This window comes from Elaeis guineensis, chromosome 10 (genome assembly GCF_000442705.2).
Source record: "Elaeis guineensis isolate ETL-2024a chromosome 10, EG11, whole genome shotgun sequence".
NCBI classification, from domain to species: domain Eukaryota; kingdom Viridiplantae; phylum Streptophyta; class Magnoliopsida; order Arecales; family Arecaceae; genus Elaeis; species Elaeis guineensis.
This window is the reverse complement of record NC_026002.2, coordinates 26,844,920-26,860,722: the sequence shown is the minus strand read 5'-3', so window position 1 is coordinate 26,860,722 and position 15,803 is coordinate 26,844,920. Positions and strand designations below refer to the sequence as shown.

Here is a 15,803-nt window from a genome sequence, read left to right as displayed (position 1 = left end):
AGTCGAAGGGTTGAGGTTGGGAGATTTTGTTCACACATAAGCATTGTTTATTTATGAAGATGGCCCTACTATTCTGAACATCTCTCAGTTTATCTTTATAATAAACAACTTTTTGAAATAACTAGAGTTATATATCATAAGAAATAACCTTATATCCAAGGCTTTACATCTCGGTGGGAACGCTGGTGTCGGGTGATACACCCAAAGATGACCTATCCACCGTGGCGCTGGCAACCCAATAGCAGCCCAACGCATGTCTTCGATAGGAGGCGAAGAAGTGACCACCCAGCCTCTACCATCTGATTTTTTGCAATCGTGCTGGAAGAGTTTCAGAGTCTTCTACTCACTAGACGACAAGAAGTCAGCCGTCCCACTGCTCCATTTCATCCTCGACTCAGTAAGATCAATAATCTCAACAAACTCTAGAACATACGAAGCCGTTATTCCCTAACAGCTGAAGCATGTCCCCCTGATCTCTGCTCCCTGATAAATGGTGTGCGTTCTTGAAGACGACAGGTACCAACCTTCATCTATAAAATCTAACTTTTTAGAGCTCTCCAGATAAGAGAAAGTAAGTGAACACTTACTCTACCTGCCTTCTCTCGAAGATAGATCCCATACGAATTGGAATCTATCTCCTTCATAAAGCTCTGAGTAATTCTGACTCCATCTCTGAACTCCGCCTTCCACATGACATCCTCTAAATTATCACTCTCCACTCTCTCACGGCAATCTATTTCACTTTATACTTGATTTTACTACAAAATTATCTCTAAAAGTTTAGACCTCTTCTATTTGCTTCTGTGGGAGACTGACTTAGGCATCGAAGGGTGTATCGTCCAGGAACCCCCCCAACATGAAGACTTTTCTGTCTTTGGTTATGTTGTAGGATCTAATTTGGAGGATCGACCGTGGATCCAAAGCTAGCATCCGACACGGATGTCTCGACTAGCCGTCCTGCGACCATCTCTCTCTCTCAACTCTAGCTCATTGGCCTGAGCCATATCGACTCCTCTATGGCAACAACTAGTATCCTAGTTGTCCCATCTCATTCATGTGAGAAAATAGGATCGAGATGGGTTTGAGATTTTGAAATCCATCCATGCAAGGAGAGGAGAAAGAGGAAAGAAGGAAAGATGAAGAAAAGAAAAAAAGTGAAAGAAAAGAAGAAAAATGAACAAAAAAAAGAAAGAGAGAAGAAAACGAAAAAAAGGTAGGAAAAAAAGAAAGAAAAGAAAGAAAGGAAAAATGAAAAAATGAAAAAATGAAAGAAAAGAAGAAAGGGAGAGAGATGAAGGATATCTACTGAGATGCATAATTGGGACTACTATTAGGAGAGGATGGGACAACAGGACTTCCCATTTCATCGAGAAACTGAGACAGCTCCATTCCATGGGATTTAAAATCTTGCTTATATCAACTATAGAGATCAATTGATAGTTGGATGTTTAAAATAATAAAAAATTGAAGGTTGAAAGACCAAGGAACTAATTTTGTTATATATAATTTCATTGAGCAAATTTCAGAAATACAAGAGAGCTAGTTCACCAAATAAGATTATGATGTACACAATACGCATACTGCCTTCGCTCAATTCTATATATTGAAAGGTTTGCTCCATTCCATATATGAAGAGGTTGAGTTATGATATGCAGTAATCATATCAACATTTTTCTTTTATGTAAAACTCCATTACAGTATGAAAAAAGTTAGTATATAACTTTCTTCTATGAAGTCATCTTCTCCAACCACTCCAAATGCTGCAATTGTGGCTTCAAATTGAGCAGCCATTCTCACAAACTCAGGTCGAACTGGCCAAAACAGCTTGTATTTTTCATCCTAACAATCATTCGCACACCAAAAAGGACAGCTATACATATAGATCATATGAATTTAACCAAGATGAGCTTAATATAGTTTATTTTGAGCAGAAGAAAGCCCAAATAAAATTCTCAGGAAGGGAAAAGGAAAGCAGGTAAACTGACATGCGGAGCAAACAGATTTAGTAGGAACAATGCAAATTTACTCATGGAGAGAACAAGGAATTCTCATGGCAATACTCCATGGAGAACCAGCTTAAAGCCCTCTATTTTTATGATGTTATAGAAGCATTAATTGCTAATATTCAAAATATGCCCCAAGGTGCATGATTGTGTATATTATGTTAAATTGCATGATGAAAGTAGAGAAATGGTGAATGTTGAATTAGCAATGCAAAATTCAAGAGAATAAATGGAAAATATTAGTCAGTTAAAAGCAGTGAACATAAAGAACTGGATAATTTGTGAAATCTAATATGCATTTATTATCTCTAAGAAATAGTTAATTGTAAAAAGACATATCTTCCAATTCAGTTACTTTATTTTGGTATATATTCTGAATTTCAGCTCCATTTTGATAAACTACACCAATAGATATTGGATTATGATAAAGGAAATGGTTAAAGAAATAAAAAAAGTCATAAAAAGGAAGACAAATGGCTTCAAGAGAAAGTACAGAAAGTGGTCTACTAAAATGAGAAAGTCCAACAGACCTTTCGATGAAGAGCTTCACGAGAGCCACCCGGATAAAGAAGAACAAATGCCTTTTCTGATAATAATCTGTAGAAGTATCTATCTGAGACAGGTACAGCACCAAATATACTTACAAAATCAAAGAAATCACACTCTTGGGATGAACTGTCAGTTTTTCCTTGAAACAGAAGTTGGTGGCCTATGCCATGGAGAACAATTCTTTTTTGCCTTAAGAACTCTGCACAAAGAGGAATCAACTCAAGTCCCACCAACATATGATTACCAACTAACAAACAGAACAGGACCATCATTAGGTACCCCAGAAAGACCCCTCACAATCTTGCCATCTTGCATGGTTGAAAATATCACTGGACTAATAGCTTGGTACAAATCTCTACATGCAACAGTCTCAAAATATCATTGATTCACTGAGTAGCACAGAATATGGTCACAACTAATTTGCAGTAATGGAGAATATACCTTCCCGGCTTATTCGCTGCTTCTAGTTCCGTCATAGTTGGTGGCAGGTAATCTGAGATATGATCATGTTTTCTTGACTGATGATAATTCAGCACATTTAATAATAGTTGATAAATGAATGTCATTTTCCTGAATTAATATGATGACATCAAGATTTTAAAAAAAAACCCATAAAAGCATCATGACAATGAAAGAACTGAAGGGGTAATTTTACTGAAAATGCATGGCCAAATGTATGTCCTACAATAGAGTTCTAGATTTAATCTCATTTGCTCAAAGGTTCTAAATATCATCAGTCTGAACCAAAGTTTGCTGACTCGAAATGCCGGCCGGCTGATGGTACGGATTGGTATTCCCCCATACCGTGCCCGAACCAACATGGAAATGAAAGAGAACTGGAGAGGAAAAGAGAGAAAGAGGGGAGGGGGGAGGAAGGGAAGGAAAGGGAGGCTGCCGATGGTTATCGGAGAGACGTCGAGGCCTCTGGGGCTCCACCCTCCTTTGCGAGAGAAGAATAGAGAGAGGAGGGGGAGGGAGAAGAGCGGATGGAGGAAAAGGTGGTGGGGAGGCCACTAAGGCCCTTAGACAATGAAAATCGACCCCACAGCATCCGTGGGGCCGAAACAAGGGCAAGTCACTATGGGGCTAATTTTCGCCATTCGAAAGCTTCGCTGGCCCTCTGGTGGTCTCCCTGCTACCTTCCCCTCTGTCTACTCCTCTCCCTCCTCCCTCTCTTTATTCTTATCTTGCGAAGGAAGATGGAGCTCAGAAGGCCTCGATGGCCCATCACCGACCTTCCTCTCTCCTTCCCTCCCCCTCTCTCTTTCCTTCTCACTCGTTCCATTTTCATTAGCATTCCAAATCGAACACCTAAACCGCATAGGCCACCAGTACAGTTCGGCATGCCTCAAACCGGATGGTTCGGCATTCCATTGTCTGAACAAATGAGTTCTCTCTGAATTTGAACATTGTACAAAACATAACCTAAGGAGCCATATACATCTGAGAAGAAAAACATGCTTTATTGCTTGTTGTGCTAAGTCATTAACTCGTCCGAATTAAGAAGCTCAAACATTATGTTTGAGGGCTCTTTGCCAGAATGCCTTTTAGGGATGATAAAAGCTCACAAAAGAGAGAAATATATTGAATTGCTTGGGAATAAGATATCCTAAATCTTTCCTAAACCATGTAGTTGTCTCCATTCGGCCATTGACAAAAAAATTAAAGTAATATTCTAGTTAAATTCAGCTAAAAAAAAAAAAGAAGAATCATGTAATATATAGAGTAATTGAATTATGACTGTCATTATTTTTCTGTCATTTGTATGAAATTAAATGGCTAGAGAGATGCTTCTAATATGATAAGTAGAGCAGCTTAGATCACAGTGACCAACTATTTTTTTCACCTACCAACAGAAGGCTGTGACCATGATCTTCAAAGTAGTGAACCTTGCAATTGGGTAACAATGTCAGAAGTCTTTTAGCTTCATCTCTACTAGGTAGCAACCTGTCTAGGCAACTGAATACAACAAATTGTTAGTAACTAACGCATCACATCTTGCAATGTACAGAGATCTACTAGACCCACAAAAGCACTTATCACTATCCAAAAAATAAGTAGTGTGGCCTGTTGGTTTAGATTTACCCTAGGTAGATCAAATCTATTACTCAAAGTTAGTTTTTTCAGATCAGATAATCAGTCTTTGAAGATCAGATTATCTTATTTAAATTTGAATTGATTCAGATTTTCACAGAAAAAACTGCAAAAGAGATCAAATCATCACACAAGAAACATTAGAACATTGTGATGGTGACTCCTCAAACCTCATTTTGACGGGGAAAAACCAAAGATATGCAAATATGGGAGATTTGCCTGATTAATTTCTGCAAAGTCAGATAATGTCTAGTTGTCTACTCTGTTTTCTTGAACAAAGTTGACCTAAAATAATGTGATATGTCTGTTATTAGGGAGGAAAATCGGTGAAAGAAGAGGGAGATGATCTGGCTAGCTAAGGGATCAGTCCTATTTTCCTTCACTTTGTTTCCTTTTTTCCCTTTTCTTTCCTTTTTTTTCCTCTTATTTTCTGCTTTTCTTTCTTTTCATTGTTTCCTCCTGATATTGCACTAATGAAGGGATGGACCATGCACCTCTTTTCATCAGAAAGATTATGGATTTTGTCACGCCCCGAACCCAACACCCGGGTCGGATACGTGATGGCCGCACACTCCTTAGAGCAAGCCCTAAAGAATATGCAAGGCCAAATTAAATCATTACAACCTTATCAACCATAATATTTAATTTCAATAATAATTCATAAAACTTTGTATAGGTACAAATTAAATTTCTTCAGTTCTCTGATCAGGTACTATAACACTCTATCTATCCATCTGCTCACCCATAAATCTAAGCCATGGCCAATCATGAACATCCTGTATCTCTGAAAAGAAAAGAAAGATGAAGGGGTGTGAGCTTTACAGCCCAGTAAGAATTCCCATATCACACTGATATAGTAATATAGTCTGAAAATAAAGAATAATAATAAAATATAAAATCTCATGTTCAATGTTCAGAATAATGCAAACATTCATAAATTTGCTGTCTTGTCAAAATAGATGCATCATCATATGTTAACAGGTGAAACACTTTTGTTCAACAATTGTTTCATGCCTTATCTTTCATTTCTCTTTCCATAATCACATGACTTTTAACATTTTCTTTCTGGCTCTGGACTATCCAAGTCTATACCTCAGTCATCATCCGGATCGAATCCACTTTAAAAAGTCTTTCAAGACTGTCCCAGGATGAGCTCCTGGCCGGCTGTCCCACGTACCAAAGCCCGTGAGAGGCTGTCCCAAGCATAAGCTCCTGGCGGGCTGTCCCAGGCATGAGCTCCTGGCCGGCTGATCCACCTGTAAGCCAGTGGGGGCTGTCCCAGGCATAAGCTCCTGGCGGGCTGTCCCAGGCATAAGCTCCTGGCCGGCTGTTCCACATGACAAGGCTAGTCCATACCATATATCTCTTTCTTTTCATTTAATCATTATGTGTTGATTTCATCAATCAATTCTGTCTTGCATTATGATCAATTCAGATATGTCATATCCATATAATCATGCCATCAATCTCTGATACATATATATTGACATAACATACTCATGCTCAAATTCAAATAACAGTATCTCAGGTATAATAAATTCATCGATCTCAAATCCGACGATGCAAAACCAATGATGCAAAACCAACAGTAAAATAACATATATATAATAGTGATCATGTACAGGGATTCTTATCTTTACCGATGACTGACCCAAGCACAGAAATCAATGTTCTTCTTTAATTTATGAATATCTTTAACAAAATATTCCACTCGATATCATTTGCAGACAATCATCTCTTCATAACCCTGATCAAATATAAAAATCATATATAGAGAAAATTATCGATAATCGATCCTAATAATACAGATCGAGGATCTCTCTTAGGATTAACCAAAATTAGGACTTGTCTATGTATCTGGATCCTCCACTGATCCATAATACTTCTAGAGAGAAAAAATCCATAAAGAGAGAGAAAATTCTAGAGAGAGAAAGTAGAGAGAGAAAGTGGAGAGAGAAACTTTCGTATCCTTCCGATGAGGCACTCATGATCGAGATCATTAGAGGTCCTATCAAGGTGACTCAATATGAATCAAGTGTTACAAATTTCAAATAGGATTGGATTGGGATCAGACCTACTGCACGAATTTCAGAGCAACCTCAATTCATCATATTTTTAATTCAAATATATCCTAGGGTCTGTGATGCAATCAGAGAGAGAGTGGAAAGATTCTAGAGAGATAAAATCCACAAAAAGAGAGAAAGATCTAGAGAGAGAAAATAGAGAGAGAATCTAGAGAGAGAAATTGGAGAGAGAAGGTAGAGAGAGGAGAGAGAAAAGAGAGAGAAAGAAGAGAGAAAGGAGAGAGAAAAAAAATTCTCTCCTTCTTCTTCTTATTTTATTTTATTTTATTTTTTTATTTTTATTTTTTTCTTTTTCTTTTTCCTTTTTCTTTTCTTTTTCTTTTTCTTCTTCTTCTTTTCTTTTCTTCTCTTTTCCCGTGGGTTCCGTTGGGCCAAAACAGGGGACCGTGAGGTCCCCTCGTTGGTTGGCCGGGCTCCGACGAGAGGGTGACTTGGCCGGAGGTCCAGCAACGGCGGTCGACCATGCAAGCTGGCCGGCGACTAGGTTTGGCCGGCGAGCTTTCTCCCTTTCTTTTTTTTTTTTTTTCGAAAAACAGGGGATCCGTCCACTTTCTTCATGATTTCCGGCCATTGGCCGATCGCCGGCGGTCGAGATTTTCAGGGAGGAAGAGAGGGAGATGGGGGTTCGGTCTCGGGGATGGGACGCCGCAACCGGCGGCACCGGTGGCCGAAAAAGAGAAGAGAGGATCCGGCCGAAACAGAGCAAAACAGGGATTACCTTGTTCATGGATTTTCCGACGATCCTGACGGCCGGCGAGGAGTTTAAAAACATGAGAAGAAAGGGAAGAGGGAGAGGAAGAAAGATTGAACCCTTATCTGAACTCCGGTGACCTCTTCGACCTTCAATTTCCGACGAACACGAGAAGAGGTTGCCGCAGCCTCTACGGAGAAAAGGAGAGAAATCGGGCTCGAAGATCACCGGTGGAGGGTCTTGAGAGAGGGAGAGGCTTATTTATAGGGGTCCCTAGGGCTCGGGTGATCCTAGGACTTCCCTTCCATCTAGGATTCACTGGAGAAGAAGACTCCCTTCGGGAGTCTCCTTCCGCTCTGTTTTTTTTTTTTTTTTTTTTTTTTTGGGGTTTTGGGCTTGATCTTGGGCCGGGATGTTACATTCTTCCCCCTTCAAATAATTTCGTCCTCGAAATTAAGTTATGTTATTTGAGATATATTTCAAAGTATACATTCTTCATGTCATTCTCAAGCTTACAATAACGTCTTTTATTTCTCATGATCTTGTTATAACAAAATTATTTGAAATCTCAAACTCATCCCTTCTTATTGATTTCTCAACTTTTTGAAGAACTATAACATTTTAGACTTGTATTAATATACCACCGTTATTTGTCTAATACATTTCACTCGAAATTCATAATTATCTCAGACTACCCTTGATAGAAAAATAAATAAAAGTCAAACATCGGGCGCTCTTCACAATCATCGATTTCTTTCTTCTCTTGACCTTCCAACAAATTTTATATGTAGGAAATCTCATCTTAAGGAAACCTCAATCTTCTATATCAGTCCAAGTAACAATATTAGATAAAAAATATGAGATCTATGTCAGGATATTCTAAATTTGAACTAATATCAGAACTATCAAGCTAATAATAAACTTGAGATATCTAAACTTTCTTGGCATTATCTATAATGAAGCAACCTACTAACAAAAATTATTCGACTATGATTAGATTAAAATCATTCTTTATTTACAACTAATGTATTCCATAATATCTTCAGAATCAAAGAATTAATATTTCTAATCGATTTAAACCACCATACTTTTGCTGCGCACTCTGATCTTAATTTATCAAATTATATAAGTCTATCAAAGATAAAATATCCTTATATTTTAGATCAATCCAGGATAGATCCAACCTTCAAATTTCATATAAGACTTAGGGCAAAATTTTAAGTTTCTTTATCTTTACTACCTTTGGACATAGCATATAAAAATTAAATCTTGATCTACTTCTTATATTTGAAATCATTGTATAAGTTTCATCACTCTTCAAGAATCCAACATATCTAGAATCAATTGGAGTTAACCTTAGATTTATCTTACAATCATTTAGATGATTTTCTAAATCAATCTTTCTTTTTAAAAAAAATTAATTCTAACTTGACAACTAGAAGAACTCAAGCCAACATGCTTAAGTAGAATCAACTTGATTATTTCTTATAGAGCTCTCTTCATCACAACCCTTAATATTAATCGATAAATCCATACAAAATCTTGTCCCTTGTATAAGTCATTCAAAATTTAACACTAATAAGATGTCTTAGTTCAATTCAGAAATCCGAACTCTGACTTGAATAATTAATACACTCCACTATCTTCAACAATTAAAGAATCTAATCCAAAGATGAAAATATAAATTGTTAAAGATTTCATCATAACCTGTATATCATACTCTGATAAAATAATTTTTTTTTCTTTAATTTAACAATAATAAAATACTTTTGATCTACTTAGAAAAATAAACTTTTGACTTGAAATTCAATACAACTTGAAGGATCAAGGAATCATATTCAGAATATGATATTTTGAGTTACCAAAGATTTCACCAAGATGTGTATCTCATATTCTCATAATAAAATTGAAGTATATTTTTCTTTTTCATCTAAGATTGAGTTTCATATATGATCCTCTTATAGGTTCAATGCTCAAAAATATTTTTCTCTCATATGATGAAATTTCTTCTTAAACCATACCCTAATTAGCTTTCTTTTGATAAATCTAAAATTCATAATGCATCAGATAATTATCATCGAAATTAGAAAAAGTATCATGATCTTCAATCATATAAGTTTAACATTCCAAAATCATCGAGTATACTCAACATAACATATCAATACCTCCCGCTTCCTTCCATGGTCAACTCTTCTTATATTCAGGCCACCCTACTAATTGAAATCCAAGATATAACTCGTCAATTCTATTATAGATATCATATGCCACTTATGCATAAATTTTATCTTAATATCTATTGATTCAAAATCTAATTACCGGATCGTTTGTTTTATGTCTATCATGTTCCTTATGATCATAACCTAAGTTTAAATATCACTAAAGTCATAATTTCAATAATTATAATCTTAAGCTTAAATACCACTTAAATCATATTCTTTAATGATCATAACCTAAATTATAATATCATTCTATCATACCTTTAATAATCAAAATCTTAAACTCCGATATTATCAATCATACTCTAGTGATTATAATCCCAAAGTTTTGATATCACTTATATGACAATCCCTAGTGACCTTAAACTTGGGCTCTAGTACTGTTCTGTCATATTCTAATCACTTGTATCATTATCTCCGAATAAACGTAACCTAAGCTCTAAGCTGAAATGCCACTCCGTCACATCCTACTGATCTTTACAAAAAGTTTTAATATCACTTCATAATCTTAGGGATTTTAAACCTAAGCTCTGATATTATTCTGTCATATTCCAATCACTTATATCATAATCCCTAATGATCCTAACCTATGCTCTGATACCATTCTGTCACGCTCCGAACCCAACACCCGGGTCGGATACGTGATGGCCGCACACTCCTTAGAGCAAGCCCTAAAGAATATGCAAGGCCAAATTAAATCATTACAACCTTATCAACCATAATATTTAATTTCAATAATAATTCATAAAACTTTGTATAGGTACAAATTAAATTTCTTCAGTTCTTTGATCAGGTACTATAACACTCTATCTATCCATCTGCTCATCCATAAATCTAAGCCATGGCCAATCATGAACATCTTGTATCTCTGAAAAGAAAAGAAAGATGAAGGGGTGTGAGCTTTATAGTCCAGTAAGAATTCCCATATCACACTGATATAGTAATATAGTCTGAAAATAAAGAATAATAATAAAATATAAAATCTCATGTTCAATGTCCAGAATAATGCAAACATTCATAAATTTGCTGTCTTGTCAAAATAGATGCATCATCATATGTTAACAGGTGAAACACTTTTGTTCAACAATTGTTTCATGCCTTATCTTTCATTTCTCTTTCCATAATCACATGACTTTTAACATTTTCTTTCTGGCTCTGGACTATCCAAGTCTATACCTCAGTCATCATCCGGATCGAATCCACTTTAAAAAGTCTTTCAAAACTGTCCCAGGATGAGCTCCTGGCCGGCTGTCCCACGTACCAAAGCCCGTGAGAGGCTGTCCCAAGCATGAGCTCCTGGCGGGCTGTCCCAGGCATGAGCTCCTGGCCGGCTGATCCACCTGTAAGCCAGTGGGGGCTGTCCCAGGCATAAGCTCCTGGCGGGCTGTCCCAGGCATAAGCTCCTGGCCGGCTATTCCACATGACAAGGCTAGTCCATACCATATATCTCTTTCTTTTCATTTAATCATTATGTGTTGATTTCATCAATCAATTCTGTCTTGCATTATGATCAATTCAGATATGTCATATCCATATAATCATGCCATCAATCTCTGATACATATATATTGACATAACATACTCATGCTCAAAATCAAATAACAGTATCTCAGGTATAATAAATTCATCGATCTCAAATCCGACGATGCAAAACCAATGATGCAAAACCAACAGTAAAATAGCATATATATAATAGTGATCATGTACAGGGATTCTTACCTTTACCAATGACTGACCCAAGCACAGAAATCAATGTTCTTCTTTAATTTATGAATATCTTTAACAAAATATTCCACTCGATATCATTTGCAGACAATCATCTCTTCATAACCCTGATCAAATATAAAAATCATACATAGAGAAAATTATCGATAATCGATCCTAATAATACAGATCGAGGATCTCTCTTAGGATTAACCAAAATTAGGACTTGTCTATGTATCTGGATCCTCCACTGATCCATAATACTTCTAGAGAGAAAAAATCCATAAAGAGAGAGAAAATTCTAGAGAGAGAAAGTAGAGAGAGAAAGTGGAGAGAGAAACTTTCGTATCCTTCCGATGAGGCACTCATGATCGAGATCATTAGAGGTCCTATCAAGGTGACTCAATATGAATCAAGTGTTACAAATTTCAAATAGGATTGGATTGGGATCAGACCTACTGCACGAATTTCAGAGCAACCTCAATTCATCATATTTTTAATTCAAATATATCCTAGGGTCTGTGATGCAATCAGAGAGAGAGTGGAAAGATTCTAGAGAGATAAAATCCACAAAAAGAGAGAAAGATCTAGAGAGAGAAAATAGAGAGAGAATCTAGAGAGAGAAATTGGAGAGAGAAGGTAGAGAGAGGAGAGTGAAAAGAGAGAGAAAGAAAAGAGAAAGGAGAGAGAGAAAAAATTCTCTCCTTCTTCTTCTTATTTTATTTTATTTTATTTTTTTATTTTTATTTTATTTTCTTTTTCTTTTTCCTTTTTCTTTTCTTTTTCTTCTTCTTCTTCTTCTTTTCTTTTCTTCTCTTTTCCCGTGGGTTCCGTTGGGCCAAAACAGGGGACCGTGAGGTCCCCTCGTTGGTTGGCCGGGCTCCGACGAGAGGGTGACTTGGCCGGAGGTCCAGCAACGGCGGCCGACCATGCAAGCTGGCCGGCGACTAGGTTTGCCCGGCGAGCTTTCTCCCTTTCTTTTTTTTTTTTTTTTTTCGAAAAACAGGGGATCCGTCCCCTTTCTTCATGATTTCCGGCCATTGGCCGATCGCCGGCGGTCGAGATTTTCAGGGAGGAAGAGAGGGAGATGGGGGTTCGGTCTCGGGGATGGGACGCCGCAACCGACGACGCCGGTGGCCGAAAAAGAGAAGAGAGGATCCGGCTGAAACAGAGCAAAACAGGGATTACCTTGTTCATGGATTTTCCGACGATCCTGACGGCCGGCGAGGAGTTTAAAAACATGAGAAGAAAGGGAAGAGGGAGAGGAAGAAAGATTGAACCCTTACCTGAACTCCGGTGACCTCTTCGACCTTCAATTTCCGACGAATACGAGAAGAGGTTGCCGCAGCCTCTATGGAGAAAAGGAGAGAAATCGGGCTCGAAGATCACCGGTGGAGGGTCTTGAGAGAGGGAGAGGCTTATTTATAGGGGTCCCTAGGGCTCGGGTAATCCTAGGACTCCCCTTCCATCTAGGATTCACTGGAGAAGAAGACTCCCTTCGGGAGTCTCCTTCCGCTCTGTTTTTTTTTTTTTTTTTTTTTTTTTTTTGGGGGTTTTGGGCTTGATCCTGAGCGGGATGTTACAGATTTCTCTCCCTTAATGGCAGCTTCTGAACATTCTTCACATTCTCCAATAAGTTGTGGACTTTCCCACAAAAACTTGGACAAGCAGTATCTATCTTAGAATTCTACAGCATCTAAAACCAATTAATCATGAAATCAATATTTTATCTGTTAACTATTAATTACCAAGAAAAATATTGCTTCCTTTGAAAGAAAAACATGAACCTGTTGCAGCCTTGAGATTGATGGTTGATGAGATGAAGGATCACACAATGCTGTATTTTTGGGTCCTAGATCAATTAACTAGCCTAGGCCAGGTTATCTTCCCAGGCTGAGTGGCCAGGGCAGGAAGAGATTGCGGAGAAGAGGGCTGCAAGAGGAAGAGAAAAGAAAGGAGGGAACCATGCATTTCCTCCTCTCAATTCCTGTAGTTGTTAAGCTCAATATTCATTGTTGATCCTTCCCTTGTCAGCTTAAGCTTTTCAGATCAATAGTTTAGGGGGTAAACTTAAAATGATATCAGGTCCCAGATTTGCTGGAGATCACAAGATCAAATAACGACCATTCGAGTTATTTCTGGTCTAGTCTCCACGAACATGACATGATCCTGGTCACATGTGATGCACCATTCAACAAACTGAATTTGCATAATCCAGAAGAAAATAATAACAATCTATGGGGTCACATAAGTCTAATAATCTCCAACTTGGTTTCTAGATTAGTTTTTGATAAACCTTGAAAAGCACTTGTTTTGCAAAATTCTAAAAAAAGGTACTCCTTCAAATACTCTCCAATTTTTCCCACACATACTATTTCCATGTTAAGGCAAGAGAAGTAATATTAAAGTTGAGCAAATCATAAGATATACAGAAAGCATAGATAATGTGCTCATGCGCATAAAATTATCAATCAAGAAATAATATCAAGTTACTAACAGAGTTTAGAATCTTTTACATTTCCTATGAGCCTACTTAATGTTTACCAAATATATGTCACATATAAAAATCACGACTAGGGCCCACTATATGTGATAAATGGATTGTTTTGATACAAGTAATGAAGTGATATATAAATACATTATTTGAAGTGGGAGAAATGTTTGAATTTGGAACTGAAAGTAACAAAGGTCCGAAATGGACCAGAATAGCATGGTATGAGTATTGCACCATACTGTACCACTACGCAACTGATATGCATGGATCCCGGTACAGCAAACCTTGCTCCCAACTCTAGGAGGACAATTCTTTACATGATACTAATTGCATATTTTATCCAGAGAGAGTGCATCATGAATTTGTTCTAATTCACAATTCTAAATGGAAGGAACCAAATCTAATTCAGGAGTTCAAAGTATGCACCCACCACACATGGCAGGAAAAAGGCAATGTCTACTACATCAACATTGCAAAAGGGAAGTGCCTGAACAAAACATGTCAGCAAGACAAAAGTCTGATACAAGGATCCTGCTGATCAAAACATGCAGCTAGCCATGGCCTTCACATGCAGCTGATCAAGACCTTACTCACTAGATTGGCAAGATTATGAAGGAAACTTATAAAACATTAAAACATTTTCTTCTCTGAATCTTTTCATGAAAGATATATAGCTACATTGTTGTCATGAAATATCTGCACGGTTCTTCTATCAGGCCCATCAACCTTCTTGTGACCAGAGAGAAATATTTCAACCACATTGCACGTCTGGTGGCCTCACAAATCACAATGAGCAACATCTTCTGCTTCCATTGTTGATAGTGCTACAGTACTTTTGACCAATCCATAGTTCATAAAATATATGCAGTCTGTGCATGCCACGTTCTCCTTTTTCATCAGTTATTTCTTCTCCTGTGCCTCTTAATTTCTCTTATTTCCAATACTCTATTACTTGTATTTTCTTAATTTAGTTCGTAAATAGACTGCATATAACAGTATATAAATCTAAAAAATGTCCCATGAATGAATTTTTTAGATTCAAAATTAACATTAAAAGGCCAAGGATGCCGAGTGTTAACGAATATAGGGAGCATTATTTAAGCACGAAACAAAGGCATAACTATGCTTATCAAGACAACTGGGTTTTATTTCGTAGTTTGCCATTGTCAGTTTTTGAAATCTAGGTGGAAGGATTCAATTCTTAAATCTTTAATCCTCTTTGAAGGTACCAAATAATGTAGTTGCTAAAGTCTTTGAGTGTTCCAGGTTTGAGTCCCGCCCTTGGCCTGAATTTTTCTAGGAATTATTTCTATGATCACCCGACCCAATTGGGCCCAGAATCAATCCACAGCCCAAATAAAAAAAAAAAAAGAAAGAAAAATAGAGGAGAAGACTCCCGAAGGGAGTCTTCTTCCTCCTCTCACCGGCTCCCAATCGGAGTCGGAAAGAGCCCCCTTTCGGCTCTATTTAAGGAGGAGAACCCTCCTCTCTCCCTCTCACCAAAGATCCGAGACCCAGTCGGCGGCAATCATCGGAAAATCACCATGGAGACCCGACCTGTACCCGTCTAATTTCTAGTCGGAAAATCTCGCCGGCGTCGAAGGTAAGCTCCAATCCTCCTTCTTCTCTTCCTTCCCCTCCTTCCCATAGCTTCATGACTCCTCGCCGGCCATCGGGATCACCAGAAAACTCATGAAGCGTGAAACCCCTGTTCGACCGGCCACGTTTCTCTCTTTTTCGGCCACTGGCGCTGTCGATTTCGACGTCTTATCCCCGAGACCGGACCCACATCTCTCTCTCTCTCTCTTTTTCCTTGAGTGCTTGGCCACCGGCGACCGGCCAATAGTCGGAAATTATGAAGAAAGGGGACGGATCCCCTATTTTTCGAAAAAAAAAGAAGCCTGCTGGCCGAACCCCATCGCCGACCGGCTTCGCATGGTCGGCCACCGTTGTCGGACCTCCGGCCAAG

The 15,803-nt window shown here is 37.9% G+C and overlaps 1 pseudogene; it reads right to left on the bottom strand.

Moving 5' to 3' along the window:
* LOC109506766 (phytyl ester synthase 1, chloroplastic-like) overlaps nt 1–15,490 on the bottom strand; it is a 48,353-nt pseudogene extending 32,863 nt beyond the window's left edge.
* Nucleotides 15,491–15,803: the final 313 nt, after the last annotated feature.